This window comes from Triticum aestivum, chromosome 4B (genome assembly GCF_018294505.1).
Source record: "Triticum aestivum cultivar Chinese Spring chromosome 4B, IWGSC CS RefSeq v2.1, whole genome shotgun sequence".
Taxonomy (NCBI): domain Eukaryota; kingdom Viridiplantae; phylum Streptophyta; class Magnoliopsida; order Poales; family Poaceae; genus Triticum; species Triticum aestivum.
In genome coordinates, this window is record NC_057804.1 from 25,431,262 (window position 1) to 25,448,088 (window position 16,827).

Below are 16,827 nucleotides of genomic sequence, written 5' to 3' on the forward strand. Positions count from 1 at the left end.
TGCATAGGCAAGAAATTGTATTCATTTCCATGAAGCACAACGAACCAGCGACTTGAGAGCAACTAAGGTGTGGTAACCGTTTTATTCCCAGGATATATCAGCAGTCAACTATATAAGAGGGGACAAAAGCATCCTATCAAAAGTCTGATATTCCTACGTAGCAAGGATATACTCTCTCTTGTACAGTAACTTTTAAGGATACTTGAACCTATCACATGGTGTAAGATTGTTGAATGGTGTCGATGTCGAGGCCCTTCAGCTTCACAACTGACTCCACATGCCCCTTGAGAGTGTGGAGCTCCTTGAGCCTGCCATGTACAATCAACAAGCACATAGTTAGATTCATACTCATAGCTTCAAAAACACTCTTATATTATGAGTAGTTGTCAACAAATATGGAAGATAGGATTCTTTAATTTGCAAGTGTCGGCTGGGTATCTGGTCCTACATACCTTGCAATCTCGGCCCTCTGTTTCGCCTCCTCGGCCATCTGATTGAGCTCGTTGTAGCCCGCCTTCTCAGGGAACAGCTTGGCATCCGGTGGCTGCAACCCATGGAGCGTCCTCTGTGCATGGGCCCACTTGAGCTCCCTCTCTTCCTTACAAAAGTGCTTCTTCCTTGTAAACACGATCTATAAAGAAAAAGGACAAATGAACCATCATTTACATGGTGCATCGAATGTAGCGGGTTCTCAATAGCTAAAAAGAGAAGGAAAAATATGGTAGTGCAATTTGAGTTACTCTTTGGTCAATGACAAGATCCCATGATTTAACGCTCAGAGCGTATCGGATGAAGAACTTGATGATGTCAAGCGGGAAGTAGAAGATGATGTTGTAGAGCCACACAATGCCAGCCCAGCCCCATCCGATGCCTTTGATCAAAGTGAACCCCAGTCGGCGTATACAGCGGTCAGTGTAGCTATCTGCATTTATTGAAGGGGGTGGTGAAACTTGCTCAGTGGAACTTGACTTGTATACTTACATGTAAAGCAAACAGGGGGTGAGACCGTGGAAAAAATACCAGCTACGCGACCAAGAAAGCGAAGACCAGGAGAAAGCCGGGGCGCTTGACGAATGACCAGCTTCGAGACCTTGTAACGAAGATGAGAGCTTGGCTGATGGTGCTGACTTGAAGGTATACAGCAGAGGCAAGCATTTTGAAGTCATCTTGAGCGGTCTTCTCAAGGCTTTTTACATGAAAGACCCTCTGAAAATGTATTGAACAACAAGTGTCAATGCATGTCTGAGGATCAGATCACAAACTAGTATATTGGTCCTAATAGTTGGTAGCTTGGTGAACCACATATCAAGAGGTTAATTCATTATCTGAAATCAATGTTTTAGAAAAAAAGAAAGAATTTAGTTTCATTTAGGTACTCCTTATAGGTAAAAAGTTAGTCTTGTATGCAGCCGGAAGAAAATGACAGTCTGTTTGATAGTCCTTACAGGGAAAAAGTTAGTCTTTGATACGTCCATTTTGCATCATGCTTTTATATCAATATTTATTGCATTATGGGCTGTTATTACACATTATATCTCAATACTTATGGCTATTCTCTCTTATTTTACAAGGTTTACCATGAAGAGGGGGAATGCTGGCAGCTGGAATTCTGGCTGGAAAAGGAGCAAACGTTGGAAACCTATTATGCACAGCTACAAAAGTCCTAAAACTCCACGAAACAACTTTTTAGATTTAATAAGAATTTATGGGCAAAAGAAATAGGCCAGGGGGCCCACACCCTGTCCAGGAGACAGGGGGCGGCCCCCCATAGGGCGCGCCCCCTATCTCCTGGGCCCCCTGGTGGGCCTCTGGGTCCATCTTCTGCTATATCATCACTTTTGCCCTGGAAAAAATCGTGGGCAAGCTTACGGGACGGAACTCCACCGCCACGAGGCGGAACCTTGGCGGAATCAATCTAGGGCTCTCGCGGAGCTGTTCTGCCGGGGACACTTCCCTCCGGGAGGGGGAAATCATCACCAACGTCATCTCCAACGATCCTCTCATCGGGAGGGGGTCAATCTCCATCAACATCTGCACCAGCACCATCTCCTCTCAAAACCCTAGTTCATCTCTTGTATCCAATCTTGTATCATAACCAAAATTGGTACCTGTGGGTTGCTAGTAGTGTTGATTACTCCTTGTAGTTGATGCTAATTGGTTTACTTGGTGGAAGATCATATGTTCAGATCCTTTATGCATATTATTACTCCTCTGATTATGAACATGAATATGCTTTGTGAGTAGTTACGTTTGTTCCTGAGGACATGGGTGAAGTCTTTCTATTAGTAGTCATGTGAATTTGGTATTCGTTCGATATTTTGATGAGATGTATGTTGTCTTTTCCTGTAGTGGTGTTATGTGAACGTCGACTACATGAAACTTCACCATTATTTGGGCCTAGAGGAAGGCATGGGGAAGTAATAAGTATATGATGGGTTGCTAGAGTGACAGAAGCTTAAACCCTAGTTTATGCGTTGCTTCGTTAGGGGCTGGTATGGATCCATACGCTTAATGATGTGGTTAGGTTTACCTTCATACTTCTTTTTGTATTTGCGGATGCTTGCAATAGGGGTTAATCATAAGTGGGATGCTTGTCCAAGTTAGGGCAGTACCCAAGTACCGGTCCACCCACATATCAAATTATCAAAGTACCGAATGCGAATCATATGAGCGTGATGAAAAAGTAGCTTGACGATAATTCCCAATGTGTCCTCGGGAGCTCCTTTTTCATTATTAAAATTTGTCCAGGCTTATCCTTTGCTACATAAAGGATTGGGCCACCTTTCTGCACTTTATTTACTTTATTTACTTATTGCTCGTTACTATTTACCTTATCACAAAACTATCTATTACCTACAATTTCAGTGCTTGCAGAGAAAACCTTACTGAAAACCGCTTATCATTTCCTTCTGCTCCTCGTTGGATTCGACACTCTTACTTAACGAAAGTACTACAATAGATCCCCTACACTTGTGGGTCATCAAGACTCTTTTCTGGCACCGTTGCCGAGGAGTGTAGCGCTTTTGGTGAGTGGAACTTGGTAAGGAAACATGTATATAGTGTGCTGAAATTTTCTGTTTCTTGTCACTATGGAAACTAATCCTTTGAGGGGCTTGTTTGGGGTATCTTCACCCCAACCATAAGAGCAAAGGGTTGCTCCTCAACCTACTGAACTTTATGAAAATATTTACTTTGAGATTCCTTCGGGTATGTTAGAGAAACTTCTAGCTAATCCATTTGCAGGAGATGGAACATTGCATCCTGATTTACACCTTATCTTTGTGGATGAATTTGTGGATTATTTAAGCTTGCAGGTATTCCCGATGATGTTGTCAAAAGTAAGGTCTTCCCTTTATCTTTGAAGGGAGATGCATTCACATGGTATAGGCTATGTGATGATACGAGATCTTGGAATTATAAGCGATTGAAGTTGCAATTTCACTAGAAGTTCTATCCTATGCATCTTGTTCATCGTGATCGTAATTACATATATAATTTCTGGCCTCGCGAAGGAGAAAGCATAGCTCAAGCTTGGGGGAGGCTTAAGTCAATGTTATATTCATGCCCCAATCATGAGCTCTCTCGGGAAATGATTATTCATAATTTTTATGCTCGGCTTTCTCTTGATAATCGCAACCTGCTCGATACTTCCTGTGCTGGTTCTTATATGCTGAAGACTATTGATTTCAAATGGGACTTATTGGAAAGAATTAAACGCAACTCTGAAGATTGGGGTTCCGACGATGGTAAGGAGTCAGGTATGACACCTAAGTTCGATTGTGTTAAATCTTTTATGGATATCGATGCTTTTCGTGGATTTAGCACTAAGTATGGACTTGACTCTGAGATATTAGCTACTTTTTGTGAAACTTTTGCCACACACGTTGATCTCCCTAAAGAGAAGTGGTTTAAATATAATCCTCCTGTTGAAGTAAAAGTAGTTGGACCTATTATAGTCGAAGAAAAGACTATTACCTATAGTGATCCTATTGTTCTTGCTGCTTATGTTGAAAAACCTCCTTTTCCTGTTAGGATAAAAGATCATACTAAAGCTTCGACTGTTGTTTCTAAGAGTAATACTAGGACTTATACACCTCCTGAGCAAATTAATGTTGAACCTAGTATTGCTATGGTTAAAGATCTCTTGGATGAGGATTTAGATGGGCATGTTATTTCTTTCTTGGGTGAGACTGCTAATATTGCTAGACCCGATACTAAGACACGTCGACCTGTCGTAGGCATGCCTGTTATTTCTGTTAAAATAGGAGATCATTGTTATCATGGTTTATGTGATATGGGTGCTAGTGCTAGTGCGATGCCTTATGATCTTTATAAAGAAATTATGCACGACATTGCACCCGTTGAATTAGAAGACATTGATGTTTTTATTAAGCTTGCTAATAGGGATACCACTAAACCTATTGGGATTGTTAGAGATGTTGAAGTTTTGTGTGGGAAGGTTAAATACCCTGCTGATTTTCTTGTTCTTGGTTCCCCACAAGATGATTTTTGTCCCATTATTTTTGGTAGACCCTTCTTGAATACTGCTAGTGCTAAGATTAATTGTGAAAAGAATATTGTTACTGTTGGCATAGATGGTATGTCTCATGAGTTTAATTTTGCTAAGTTTAGTATACAACCTCGTGAAAGGGAACCACCTAGTAAGGATGAGATTATTGGTCTTGCTTACATTGCTATTCCTCCAACTGATCCGTTAGAACAATATTTGCTAGACCATGAAAACGATATGTTTATGAAGGAAAGGGAAGAAATAGATGAAGTGTTCCTTAAACAGGAACCTATGCTAAAACATAACCTTCCCGTTGAAATTCTTGGGGATCCCCCTCCACCCAAGGGTGACCCCGTGTTTGAACTCAAACCATTACCTGATAGTCTTAAGTATGCTTATCTTGATGAAAAAGAAATATATCATGTTATTATTAGTGCTAACCTTTCAGAGAAAGAAGAAGAGAGATTATTGAAAACTCTGAAGAAGCACCGAGCAGCTATTGGATATACTCTGGATGATCTTAAGGGCATTAGTCCCACATTATGTCAACACAAAATTTCAGTGGAGAAGGATGCCAAACCAGTTAGAGATCCTCAAAGACGATTAAATCCCAAGATGAAGGAAGTGGTAAGAAAGGAGATACTAAAGCTCCTTGAGACAGGTATTATTTATCTCGTTGCTAATAGTGAATGGGTAAGCCCTGTCCATTGTGTTCCTAAAAAGGGAGGTATTACCGTTGTTCCTAATGATAAAGATGAATTGATCCCGCAAAGAATTAATATAGGTTATAGGATGGTAATTGATTTCCGTAAGTTAAATAAAGCTACTAAGAAAGATCATTACCCTTTACCTTTTATTGATCAAATGCTAGAAAGGCTATCCAAACACACACATTTTTGCTTTATAGATGGTTATTCTGGTTTCTCTCAGATACCTGTGTCAGCGAAGGATCAATCTAAAACTACTTTTACTTACCCTTTTGGTACTTTTGCTTATAGACGTATGCCTTTTGGTTTATGTAATGCACCTGCTACCTTTCAAAGATGCATGATGGCTATATTCTCTGATTTTTATGAAAAGATTTGTGAGGTATTCATGGATGACTTCTCCATCTATGGATCCTCTTTTGATGATTGTTTGAGAAACCTTGATCGAGTTTTGCAGAGATGCGAAGACACTAGTCTCGTCCTGAATTGGGAAAAGTGTCACTTTATGGTTAATGAAGGCATTGTCTTGGGGCACAAGATCTTCGAGAGAGGTATTGAAGTTGATAAATCCAAAGTTGATGCTATTGAAAAGATGCCATGTCCCAAGGACATAAAAGGTATAAAAAGTTTCCTTGGTCATGCAGGTTTTTATAGGAGGTTCATTAAGGACTTTTCTAAAATCTCTAGGCCTTTAACTAATTTATTGCAAAAAGATATTCCTTTTGTCTTTGACGATGATTGTGTAGAAGCATTTGAAACACTTAAGAAAGCTTTGACCACTGCACCTATTGTTCAGCCACCTGATTGGAATTTACCTTTTGAAATTATGTGCGATGCTAGTGATTATGTTGTAGGTGATGTTTTAGGGCAAAGAGTCGATAAGAAATTAAATGTTATCCAGTATGCTAGTAAGACTCTTGATACTGCCTAGAGAAATTACGCTACTACTGAGAAAAAGAGTTCTTAGCAGTTGTGTTTGCATGTGATAAGTTTAGACCTTATACTGTTGATTCCAAAGTTACTATTCATACTGATCATGCTGCTATTAAATATCTTATGGAAAAGAAAGATGCTAAGCCTAGACTCATTAGATGGGTTCTCCTGCTCCAAGAATTTGACTTGCATATTATTGATAGAAAGGGAGCTAAGAACCCCGTTGCAGATAACTTGTCTAGGTTAGAAAATGTTCTTGATGACCCACTGCCTATTAATGAGAGTTTTCCTGATGAACAATTAGCGGTCGTCAATGCTTCTCGTACTGCTCCTTGGTATGCTGATTATGCTAATTACATTGTTGCTAAATATATACCGCCTAGCTACATACATGCAAAAGAAAAAGTTCTTTTATGATTTAAGACATTACTTCTGGGATGATCCACACCTTTATAAAGAAGGAGTAGATGGTGTTATTAGACGTTGTGTGCCTGAGCATGAACAGGAACAGATCCTACGCAAGTGTCACTCTGAATCTTATGGAGGGCACCATGCTGGAGATAGAACTGCACACAAGGTACTACAATCTGGTTTTTATTGGCCTACTCTCTTCAAAGATGCTCGTAAGTTTGTCTTATCCTGTGATGAATGTCAAAGAATAGGTAACATTAGTAGACGTCAAGAAATGCCTATGAATTACTCTCTTGTTATTGAACCGTTTGATGTTTGGGGCTTTGATTATATGGGACCTTTTCCTGCCTCTAATGGTTATACACATATTTTAGTTGTTGTTGATTACGTTACTAAGTGGGTAGAATATAGCTATTCCAACTAGTAGTGTTGATCATAACACTTCAATTAAAATGCTTAAAGAAGTTATTTTTCCGACGTTCAGAGTCCCTAGATATCTTATGACTGATGGTGGTTCACATTTTATTCATGGTGCTTTCCGTAAGATGCTTGCTAAGTATGATGTCAATCATAGAATAGCATCTCCTAATCATCCGCAGTCTAGTGGTCAAGTAGAGTTGAGCAATGGAGAGCTCAAATTAATTTTGTAGAAGACTGTAAATAGATCTAGAAAGAATTGGTCCAAAAAACTTGATGATGCATTATGGGCCTATAGAACTGCATACAAAATCCTATGGGTATGTCTCCATATAAGATGGTTTATGGAAAAGCGTGTCATTTACCTCTTGAACTTGAACATAAGGCATATTGGGCTATTAAAGAGCTCAATTATGACTTCAAACTTGCCGGTGAGAAGAGAGTATTTGATATTAGCTCACTTGATGAATGGAGAACCCAAGCATATGAGAATGCCAAGCTTTTCAAAGAAATAATCAAACGCTGGCATGATAAGAGGATACAAAAGCGTGAGTTTAACGTAGGAGATTATGTGTTATTATTCAACTCTTGTTTAAGATTTTTTGCAGGAAAACTTCTGTCAAAATGGGAAGGTCCCTACGTTATCGAGGAGGTCTATCGTTCTGGTGCTATAAAAATCAACAACTTCGAAGGCACAAATCTGAGGGTGGTAAACGGTCAAAGAATTAAACATTATATTTCAGGTAATCCTATCAATGTTGAAACTAATATTATTGAAACCGTAACTCCTGAGGAATACATAAGGGACACTTTCCAGAACGCTCCAGACTCCGAAAAGGCATAGGTATGTGGTACGGTAAGTAAACTGACTCCAAAACAACTCTAATGGCAAATTTTTATCAGTTTTGGATTATTTAAGAATTTTAGGAAGAAAGAAGTAGTCCGAAAGGGACACGAGGCCCCCACGAGAGTGGAGGGCGCCCCCCCCCCCCCTGTAGGGCGCGCCCCCTGTCTCGTGGGCACCTCGTGTGCCTCCCGGACTCCATTTTCGTGCATGTTACGTATTTTGGTCGATAAAAATTCATTATATAAACTCCCGAAGGTTTTGACCATCGTATCACGCAAATATCCTCTATTTTTGTTTCGAGTTGTTTCTGTTTCAGATCTAGAGCATCATGGCGTCTTCAAGCACTCCCAAGGACAAGTTTTTTGAGAGGATTATCAACCCCTATCTCGCGGAGGTGCTGCAACACCCTCAAACCATTGAGATGCGTGAGGCGGTGCTGCACATCCGCGATGTGGAGGGACCAAGGCGTACCGGGAGCGTGGAGACAAAGCTCGAAGCCGTGGAACAGGAAGTTTTCAAGTGTCAAGGGATGGTGCAGCGTGGACTCAACGCTAACCAGATGATGATCACGGAGTTCACCAACAACCACATGCTAGACGCTAAAGTCATTGGGGAGACCATCTTCAAGCTTCAAGAGAAAATCGAGCACCTCCAAGCCCAGATCTATGACCTGCAAAACCAGAACTGTGAGTATGAATATACAAGCGAATGAGTTTGGCTGCAGATTTAAGGATCCCGGAGACTCGATCATCCTTTTATGATGGAGAGCCTATGCCTTGGAAGATAGACGACAAGCCTATATCATCAACAACTCCTACTTCACCACCTCCGAGGAAATAATTACATGGGTATGGGCACTCCCCTTGGCATCTGCCAAGCTTGGGGGAGATGCCCCGGTATCGTATCACCATCACACTCCTATCTTTACTGCTTTATTTAGTTCGATCCTTTTAGTAGTATCTCGATCTAGTAGTTTGAAGTTTTGATATCAAGTAGTTTCAAGTTTTTCTTTGTGATCTCTTTATGTAAATCGAGTCTGTGTGCTATCTATAACAAAGATTAGTGTTGAGTCAAGGGCTTTGCTTTGTTGCTATGATCTTGAGAAAGTAGAAAGAATAAAAGAGTTCATATTGACCTTATGGATAGTGATAACTTCACACATAGAAAGTATGAGGCATAAAAATTGTTGAGAGTTGATGAACGTAGCCTTGGTCATCGTTGCAATTAGTAGGAAGTGATAAGAAAAGAGGGGTTCACATATAAATATATTATCTTGTACATCTTTTATGATTGTGAAGCACTCATTAAGTATGACATGCTAAAAGAGTTGATGTTGGACAAGGAAGACAACGTAATAGTTTATGTTTTCCGACATCTCAGTTAAAGTATATTGTCATTGACCTTCCAAACATGTTGAGCTTGCCTTTCCCCCTCATGCTAGCCAAATTCCTTGCACCAAGTAGAGATACTACTTGTGCTTCCAAATATCCTTAAATCCAGTTTTGCCATGAGAGTCCACCATACCTACCTATGGATTGAGTAAGATCCTTCAAGTAAGTTGTCATCGCTGCAAGCAATAAAAATTGCTCTCTAAATATGCATGACTTATTAGTGCAGAGAAAATAAACTTTGTACGAACTTGTTGTGGAAGTAATAAAAGCGACAGACTGCATAATAAAGGTCCACATACAAGGGGCAATATAAAGTGACATTCTTTTGCATTAAGATTTTGTGCATCAACCCTAAACGCGCATGACAACCTCTGCTTCCCTCTGCGAAGGGCCTATCTTTTACTTTATGTTTTTACTTTATGCTTGAGTCAAGGTGATCCTCACCTTTCCCTTTTTTTCATTTTATCCTTTTGCAAGCTCCTCGTGTTTGAAAGATCATGATACATATATCCAATTGGATGTAAGTTGGCATGGGCTATTATTGTTGACATCACCTAAAGGTGAATACGTTGGGAGGCAACACAATAAGCCCCTATCTTTCTCAGTGTCCGGCTGAAATTCTATAACCACAAGTACTGCGTGAGTGTTAGTAGTAGTAGGAGACTACGAGATAGTTGAGTATGTGAGCTTGCTGAAAAGCTCTATTATGGACTTTTTCTGATGTTACGATAAATTGCAATTGCTTCAATGACTGACATTATAGTTTGTTAGTTCCCAATGAAGTTTTTGAACCATACTTGACATTGTGAATCGCTTATTACTTGAGCATAGGAAATCATATGACAAAATCTATATATGTTGTTGTTATTAGAATGATCATGATGCCCTCATGTTCGTATTTTATTTTTATCGACACCTCTATCTCTAAACATGTGGACATATTTTTCGATTTCGGCTTCCGCTTGAGGACAAGCGAGGTCTAAGCTTGGGGGAGTTGATACGTCCATTTTTCATCATGCTTTTATATCAATATTTATTGCATTATGGGCTATTATTACACATTATATCTCAATACTTATGGCTATCCTCTCTTATTTTACAAGGTTTACCATGAAGAGGGGGAATGCCGGCAGCTGGAATTCTGGCTGGAAAAGGAGCAAACGTTGGAAACCTATTCTGCACAGCTCCAAAAGTCCTGAAACTCCACGAAACAACGATTTGGATTTAATAAGAATTTATGAGCGAAAGAAATAGGCCAGGAGGCCCACACCCTATCTAGGAGACAGGGGCACCCCCCCTATAGGGCGCGCCCCCCTATCTCCTGGGCTCCCTGGTGGGCCTCCGGCGTCCATCTTCTGCTATATCATCACTTTTACCCTGGAAAAAATCGTGGGAAAGCTTATAGGATGGGACTCCTCCGCCATGAGGCGGAACCTTGGCGGAATCAATCTAGGGCTCTGGCGGAGCTGTTCTGCCGGGGACACTTCCCTTCGGGAGGGGGAAGTCATCACCACCGTCATCACCAACGATCCTCTCATAGGGAGGGGGTCAATCTCCATCAACATCTTCACCAGCACCATCTCCTCTCAAAACCCTAGTTCATCTCTTGTATCCAATCTTGTATCAAAACCACAATTGGTACCTGTGGGTTGCTAGTAGTGTTGATTACTCCTTGTAGTTGATGCTAATTGGTTTACTTGGTGGAAGATCATATGTTCAGATTCTTTATGCATATTATTGTTGGGGAACGTAGCAGAAATTCAAAAAATTTCCTACGAAACACCAAGATCTATCTATGGAGAGACCAGCAACGAGTAGGAGGGAGAGTGCATCTACATACCCTTGTAGATCGCTAAGCGGAAGCGTTCAAGTGAACGGGGTTGATGGAGTCGTACTCGTCGTGATTCAGATCACCGATGATCAAGTGCCGAACGGACGGCACCTCCGCGTTCAACACACGTACAGCCCGGTGACGTCTCCCACGCCTTGATCCAGCAAGGAGAGAGGGAGAGGTTGAGGAAGACTCCATCCAGCAGCAGCACAACAGCGTGGTGGTGATGGAGGAGCGTGGCAATCCTGCAGGGCTTCGCCAAGCACCTACGGGAGAGGAGGAGGTGTCACGGGAGGGAGGGAGGCGCCAAGGGCTCAGGTATGGATGCCCTCCCTTCCCTCCACTATATATAGGGGCAGGGGAGAGGGGGGAGGCGCAGCCTTGCCCCCTACTCCAAGAAAGGGGTGCGGCCAAGAGGGGGGGAGGAGTCCATCCTCCCCAAGGCACCTCGGAGGTGCCTTCCCCCTCGAGGACTCTTCCCTCTAGGGTTCCCTAGGCGCATGGGCTTCTTGGGGCTGGTGCCCTTGGCCCATGTAGGCCAAGGCGCACCCCCTACAGCCCATGTGGCCCCCCGGGGCAGGTGGCCCCACCCGGTGGGCCCCCGGGACCCTTCCGGTGGTCCCGGTACAATACCGATGACCCCGAAACTTGTCCCGATGGCCGAAACAGGACTTCCTATATATAAATCTTTACCTCCGGACCATTCAGGAACTCCTCGTGACGTCCGGGATCTCATCCGGGACTCCGAACAACATTCGGTAACCACATACAAGCTTCCTTTATAACCCTAGCGTCATCGAACCTTAAGTGTGTAGACCCTACGGGTTCGGGAGACATGCAGACATGACCGAGACGTTCTCCGGTCAATAACCAACAGCGGGATCTGGATACCCATGTTGGCTCCCACATGTTCCACGATGATCTCATCGGATGAACCACGATGTCAAGGACTCAATTGATCCCGTATACAATTCCCTTTGTCTATCGGTATGTTACTTGCCCGAGATTCGATCGTCGGTATCCAATACCTTGTTCAATCTCGTTACCGGCAAGTCACTTTACTCGTTCCGTAACACATCATCCCGTGATCAACTCCTTGGTCACATTGCGCATATGATGATGTCCTACCGAGTGGGCCCAGAGATACCTCTCCGTTTACACGGAGTGACAAATCCCAGTCTCGATCCGCATAAAACAATAGATACTTTCGGAGATACCTGTAGTGCATCTTTATAGTCACCCAGTTACGTTGTGACGTTTGATACACCCAAAGCACTCCTACGGTATCCAGGAGTTACACGATCTCATGGTCAAAGGAAGAGATACTTGACATTGGCAAAGCTCTAGCAAACGAACTACACGACCTTTTGTGCTAGGCTTAGGATTGGGTCTTGTCCATCACATCATTCTCCTAATGATGTGATCCCGTTATCAATGACATCCAATGTCCATAGCCAGGAAACCATGACTATCTGTTGATCACAACGAGCTAGTCAACTAGAGGCTCACGAGGGACATATTGTGGTCTGTGTATTCACACGTGTATTACGATTTCCGAATAATACAGTTATAGCATGAATAAAAGACAATTATCATGAACAAGGAAATATAATAATAATACTTTTATTATTGCCTCTAGGGCATATTTCCAACAGTCTCCCACTTGCACTAGAGTCAATAATCTAGTTCACATCGCCATGTGATTAACACTCACAGGTCACATCGCCATGTGACTAATACCCAAGAGTTTACTAGAGTCAGTAGTCTAGTTCACATCACTATGTGATTAACACTCAATGAGTTTTATGTTTGATCATGTTGCTTGTGAGAGAGGTTTTTTAGTCAACGGGTCTGAACCTTTCAGATCCGTGTGTGCTTTACAAATCTCTATGTCATCTCCTAGATGCAGCTTCCACGCTCTATTTGGAGCTATTCCAAACAACTGTTCTACTTGGAGCTACCCTAATTGTTGCTCCATTATACGTATCCGGTATCTCTACTCAGAGCTATCCGGATAGGTGTCAAGCTTGCATCGTCGTAACCTTTACGACGAACTCTTTTACCACCTCCATAATCGAGAAAATTCCTTAGTCCACTAGTTACTAAGGATAACTTTGACCGCTGTCCTGTGAGCCATTCTTGGATCACTCTTGTACCCCTTGACTGACTCATGGCAAGGCACACTTCAGGTGCGGTACACAGCATAGCATACTGAAGAGCCTACGTCTTAAGCATAGGGGACGACCTTCGTCCTTTCTCTCTATTCTGCCGTGGTCGAGCTTTAAGTCTTAACTTCGTACCTTACAACTCAGGCAAGAACTCCTTCTTTGACTGGTCCATCTTGAACACCTTCAAGATCATGTCAAGGTATGTGCTCATTTGAAAGTATTATTAAGCATTTTGATCTATCCTTATAGATCTTGATGCTCAATGTTCAAGTAGCTTAATCCAGGCTTTCCATTGAAAAACACTTTCAAAATAACCCTATATGCTTTCCAGAAATTCTACGTCATTTCTGATCAACAATATGTCAACTACATATATTCATCAGAAATTCTATAGTGCTCCCACTCACTTCTTTGGAAATACAAGTTTCTCGTAAACTTTGTACAAACCCAAAATCTTTGATCATCATCAAAGCACACATTCCAACTCCGAGATGCTCACTCCAGTCCTTAGAAGGATCGCTAGAGCTAGCATACCTTTTAGCATCCTTAGGATCGACAAAACTTTTTTGATTGTATTGCATACAACCTTTCCTTACGAAAACTGGTAAGGAAACTTGTCTTGTTATCCATCTGCCAGATTTCATAAATACAGCTAATGCTAACCTGAATCCGACGGACTTTAAGCATCGCTACGAGTGAGAAAATCTCATCGTAGTCAACTCCTTGAACTTGTGAAAAACTCTTCGCCACAAGTCGAGCCTCATAGACGGTGACATTACCATCCACGTCCGTCTTCTTCTTAAAGATCCATTTATCTTAATGGCTTGCCGATCATCGGGCAAGTCCACCAAAGTCCATGGATCCATTCTCGGATTTTATGGCCTCGAGCCATTTATCGGAATCCGGGCCCACCATCGCTTCTCCATAGCTCGTAGGTTCATTGTTATCTAGCAACATGACCTTCAAGACAGGATTACGTACCACTCTGAAGTAGTACGCATCCTTGTCATCCTACGAGGTTTGGGAGTGACTTGATCCGAAGTTTCATGATCAATATCATAAGCTTCCACTTCAATTGGTGTAGGTGCCACAGGAACAACTCCCTGTGCCCTGTCACACACTAGTTGAAGAGACGGTTCAATAACCTTATCAAGTCTCCACCATCCTCCCACTCAACTCTTTCGAGAGAAACCTTTCCTCGAGAAAGGACCCGATTCTAGAAACAATCCCTTATTGCTTTCGGATCTGAATTAGGAGGTATACCCAACTGTTTTGGGTTTCCTATGAAGATGCATTTTATCCGCTTTGGGTTCGAGCTTAATCCTGAAACTTTTTCACATAAGCGTCGCAGCCCCAAACCTTTAAGAAACGACAACTTAGGTTTCTCTAAACCATAATTCATACGGTGTCATCTCATCGGAATTACGTGGTGTCCTATTTTAAAGTGAATGTGGTTGTCTCTAATGCCTAACCCATGAACGATAGTGGTAATTCGATAAGAGACATCATGGTACGCACCATATCCAATAGGGTGAAACTATGATGTTCGGACACACCATCACATTATGGTGTTCCAGGCGGTATTAATTGCGAAACAATTTCCACAATGTCTTAATTGTGTGCCAAAACTCGTAACTCAGATATTCATCTCTATGATCATATCATAGACATTTTATCCTCTTGTCACAATGATCTGCTACTTCACTCTGAAATTACTTGAACCATTCAATAATTCAGACTTGTGTTTCATCAAGTAAATATTCTCAACATCTACTCGAATCATCTGTGAAGTGAGATCATAACGATATTCACTGCATGCCTCAGCTCTCATTGGACTACACACATCAAAATGTGTTACTTCCAACAAGTTGCTATCTTGTTCCATCTTACTGAAACCGAGGCTTTTCAGTCATCTTGCCCATGTGGTATGATTTGCATATCTCAAGTGATTCAAAATCAAGTGAGTTCAAACGGTCCATTTGCATGGAGTTTCTTCATGCATATACACCAATAGACATGGTTCGCATGTCTCAAACTTTTCAAAAACGAGTGAGGCCAAAGATCCATCAACATGGAGCTTCTTCATGCGTTTTATACCATTATGACTTACATGGCAGTGCCACAAGTAAGTGGTACTATCATTACTATCTTATATCTTTTGGCATGAAAATGTGTATCCCTACGATCAAAATTCAATAAACCATTCCTTTAGGTGCAAGAGCACTTATTCAGGTTTAATACTAATCTTGATGGTAGAGGGAGCGTGCGATGTTAGATCACATCAAACTTGGAAACACTTCCAACATATATCGTCAGCTCACCTTTAGCTAGTCTCCGTTTATTCCGTAGCTTTTATTTCGAGTTACTAACACTTAGCAACCGAACCGGTATCTAATACCCTGGTGCTACTAGGAGTACTAGTAAAGTACACATTAACATAATGTATATCCAATATACTTCTATCGACCTTGCCAGCCTTCTCATCTACCAAGTATCTAGGGTAATGCTGCTCCAGTGGTTGTTCCCCTTATTACAGAAGCACTTAGTCTCGGGTTTGGGTTCAACCTCGGGTTTCTTCATTGGTGCAGCAGCTAATTTGTCGTTTCATGAAGTATCCCTTCTTGCCCTTGCCCTTCTTGAAACTAGTGGTTTCACCAACCATCAACAATTGATGCTCCTTCTTTATTTCTACTTTCGCGGTGTCAAACATCGTGAATACCTCAAGGATCATCTTATTTATCCCTGATATGTTATAGTTCATCACGAAGCTCTAGCAGCTCGGTGGCAATGACTTTGGAGAAACATCACTATCTCATTTGGAAGATCAACTCCCACTCAATTCAAGTGATTGTTGCACTCAGACAATCTGAGCACAAGCTCAACGATTGAGATTTTCTCCCTTAGTTTGCAGGCTAAGAGAATCGTCGGAGGTCTTATACCTCTTGACGTGAGCACGAGCCTGAAATCCCAATTTCAGCCCTCGAAACATCTCATATGTTCCGCGACGTTTCGAAAAACGTCTTTGGTGCCTCTACTTAAACCATTTAACTGAACTATCACGTAGTTATCAAAACGTGTATGTCCGATGTTCGCAACATCCACAAACGACGTTTGGGGTTCTGCACACTAAGCGGTGCATTAAGGACATAAGCTATCTACTGTCTGCATAATTGCTACTTTCAACTTTCAACTATATTTTCTCTAGGAACATATCTAAAACAGTAGAACTATAGCGTGAGCTACGACATAATTTGCAAAAGGTCTTTTGACTATGTTCAGGATAATTAAGTTCATCTTATGAACTCCCACTCAGATAGACATCCCTCTGGTCATCTAAGTGATCACATGATCCGAGTCAACTAGGCCGTGTCCGATCATCACGTGAGACGGACTAGCCAACGTCGGTGAACATCTTCATGTTGATCGTATCTACTATACGACTCATGCTCGACCTTTCGGTCTCCGTGTTCCGAGGCCATGTCTGTACATGCTAGGCTCGTCAAGTTAACCCTAAGTGTATTGCTGTGTAAATCTGTCTTACACCCGTTGTATGTGAACGTAAGAATCCATCACACCCGATCATCACGTGGTGCTTAGAAGCGACGAACTGTA

The 16,827-nt window shown here is 41.8% G+C and overlaps 1 pseudogene; it reads right to left on the reverse strand.

Annotated features, from left to right (window-relative positions):
* Window positions 1-211: 211 nt before the first annotated feature.
* Window positions 212-16,827, reverse strand: part of LOC123089913 (plasma membrane ATPase 2-like) — a 21,364-nt pseudogene continuing 4,748 nt past the window's right edge.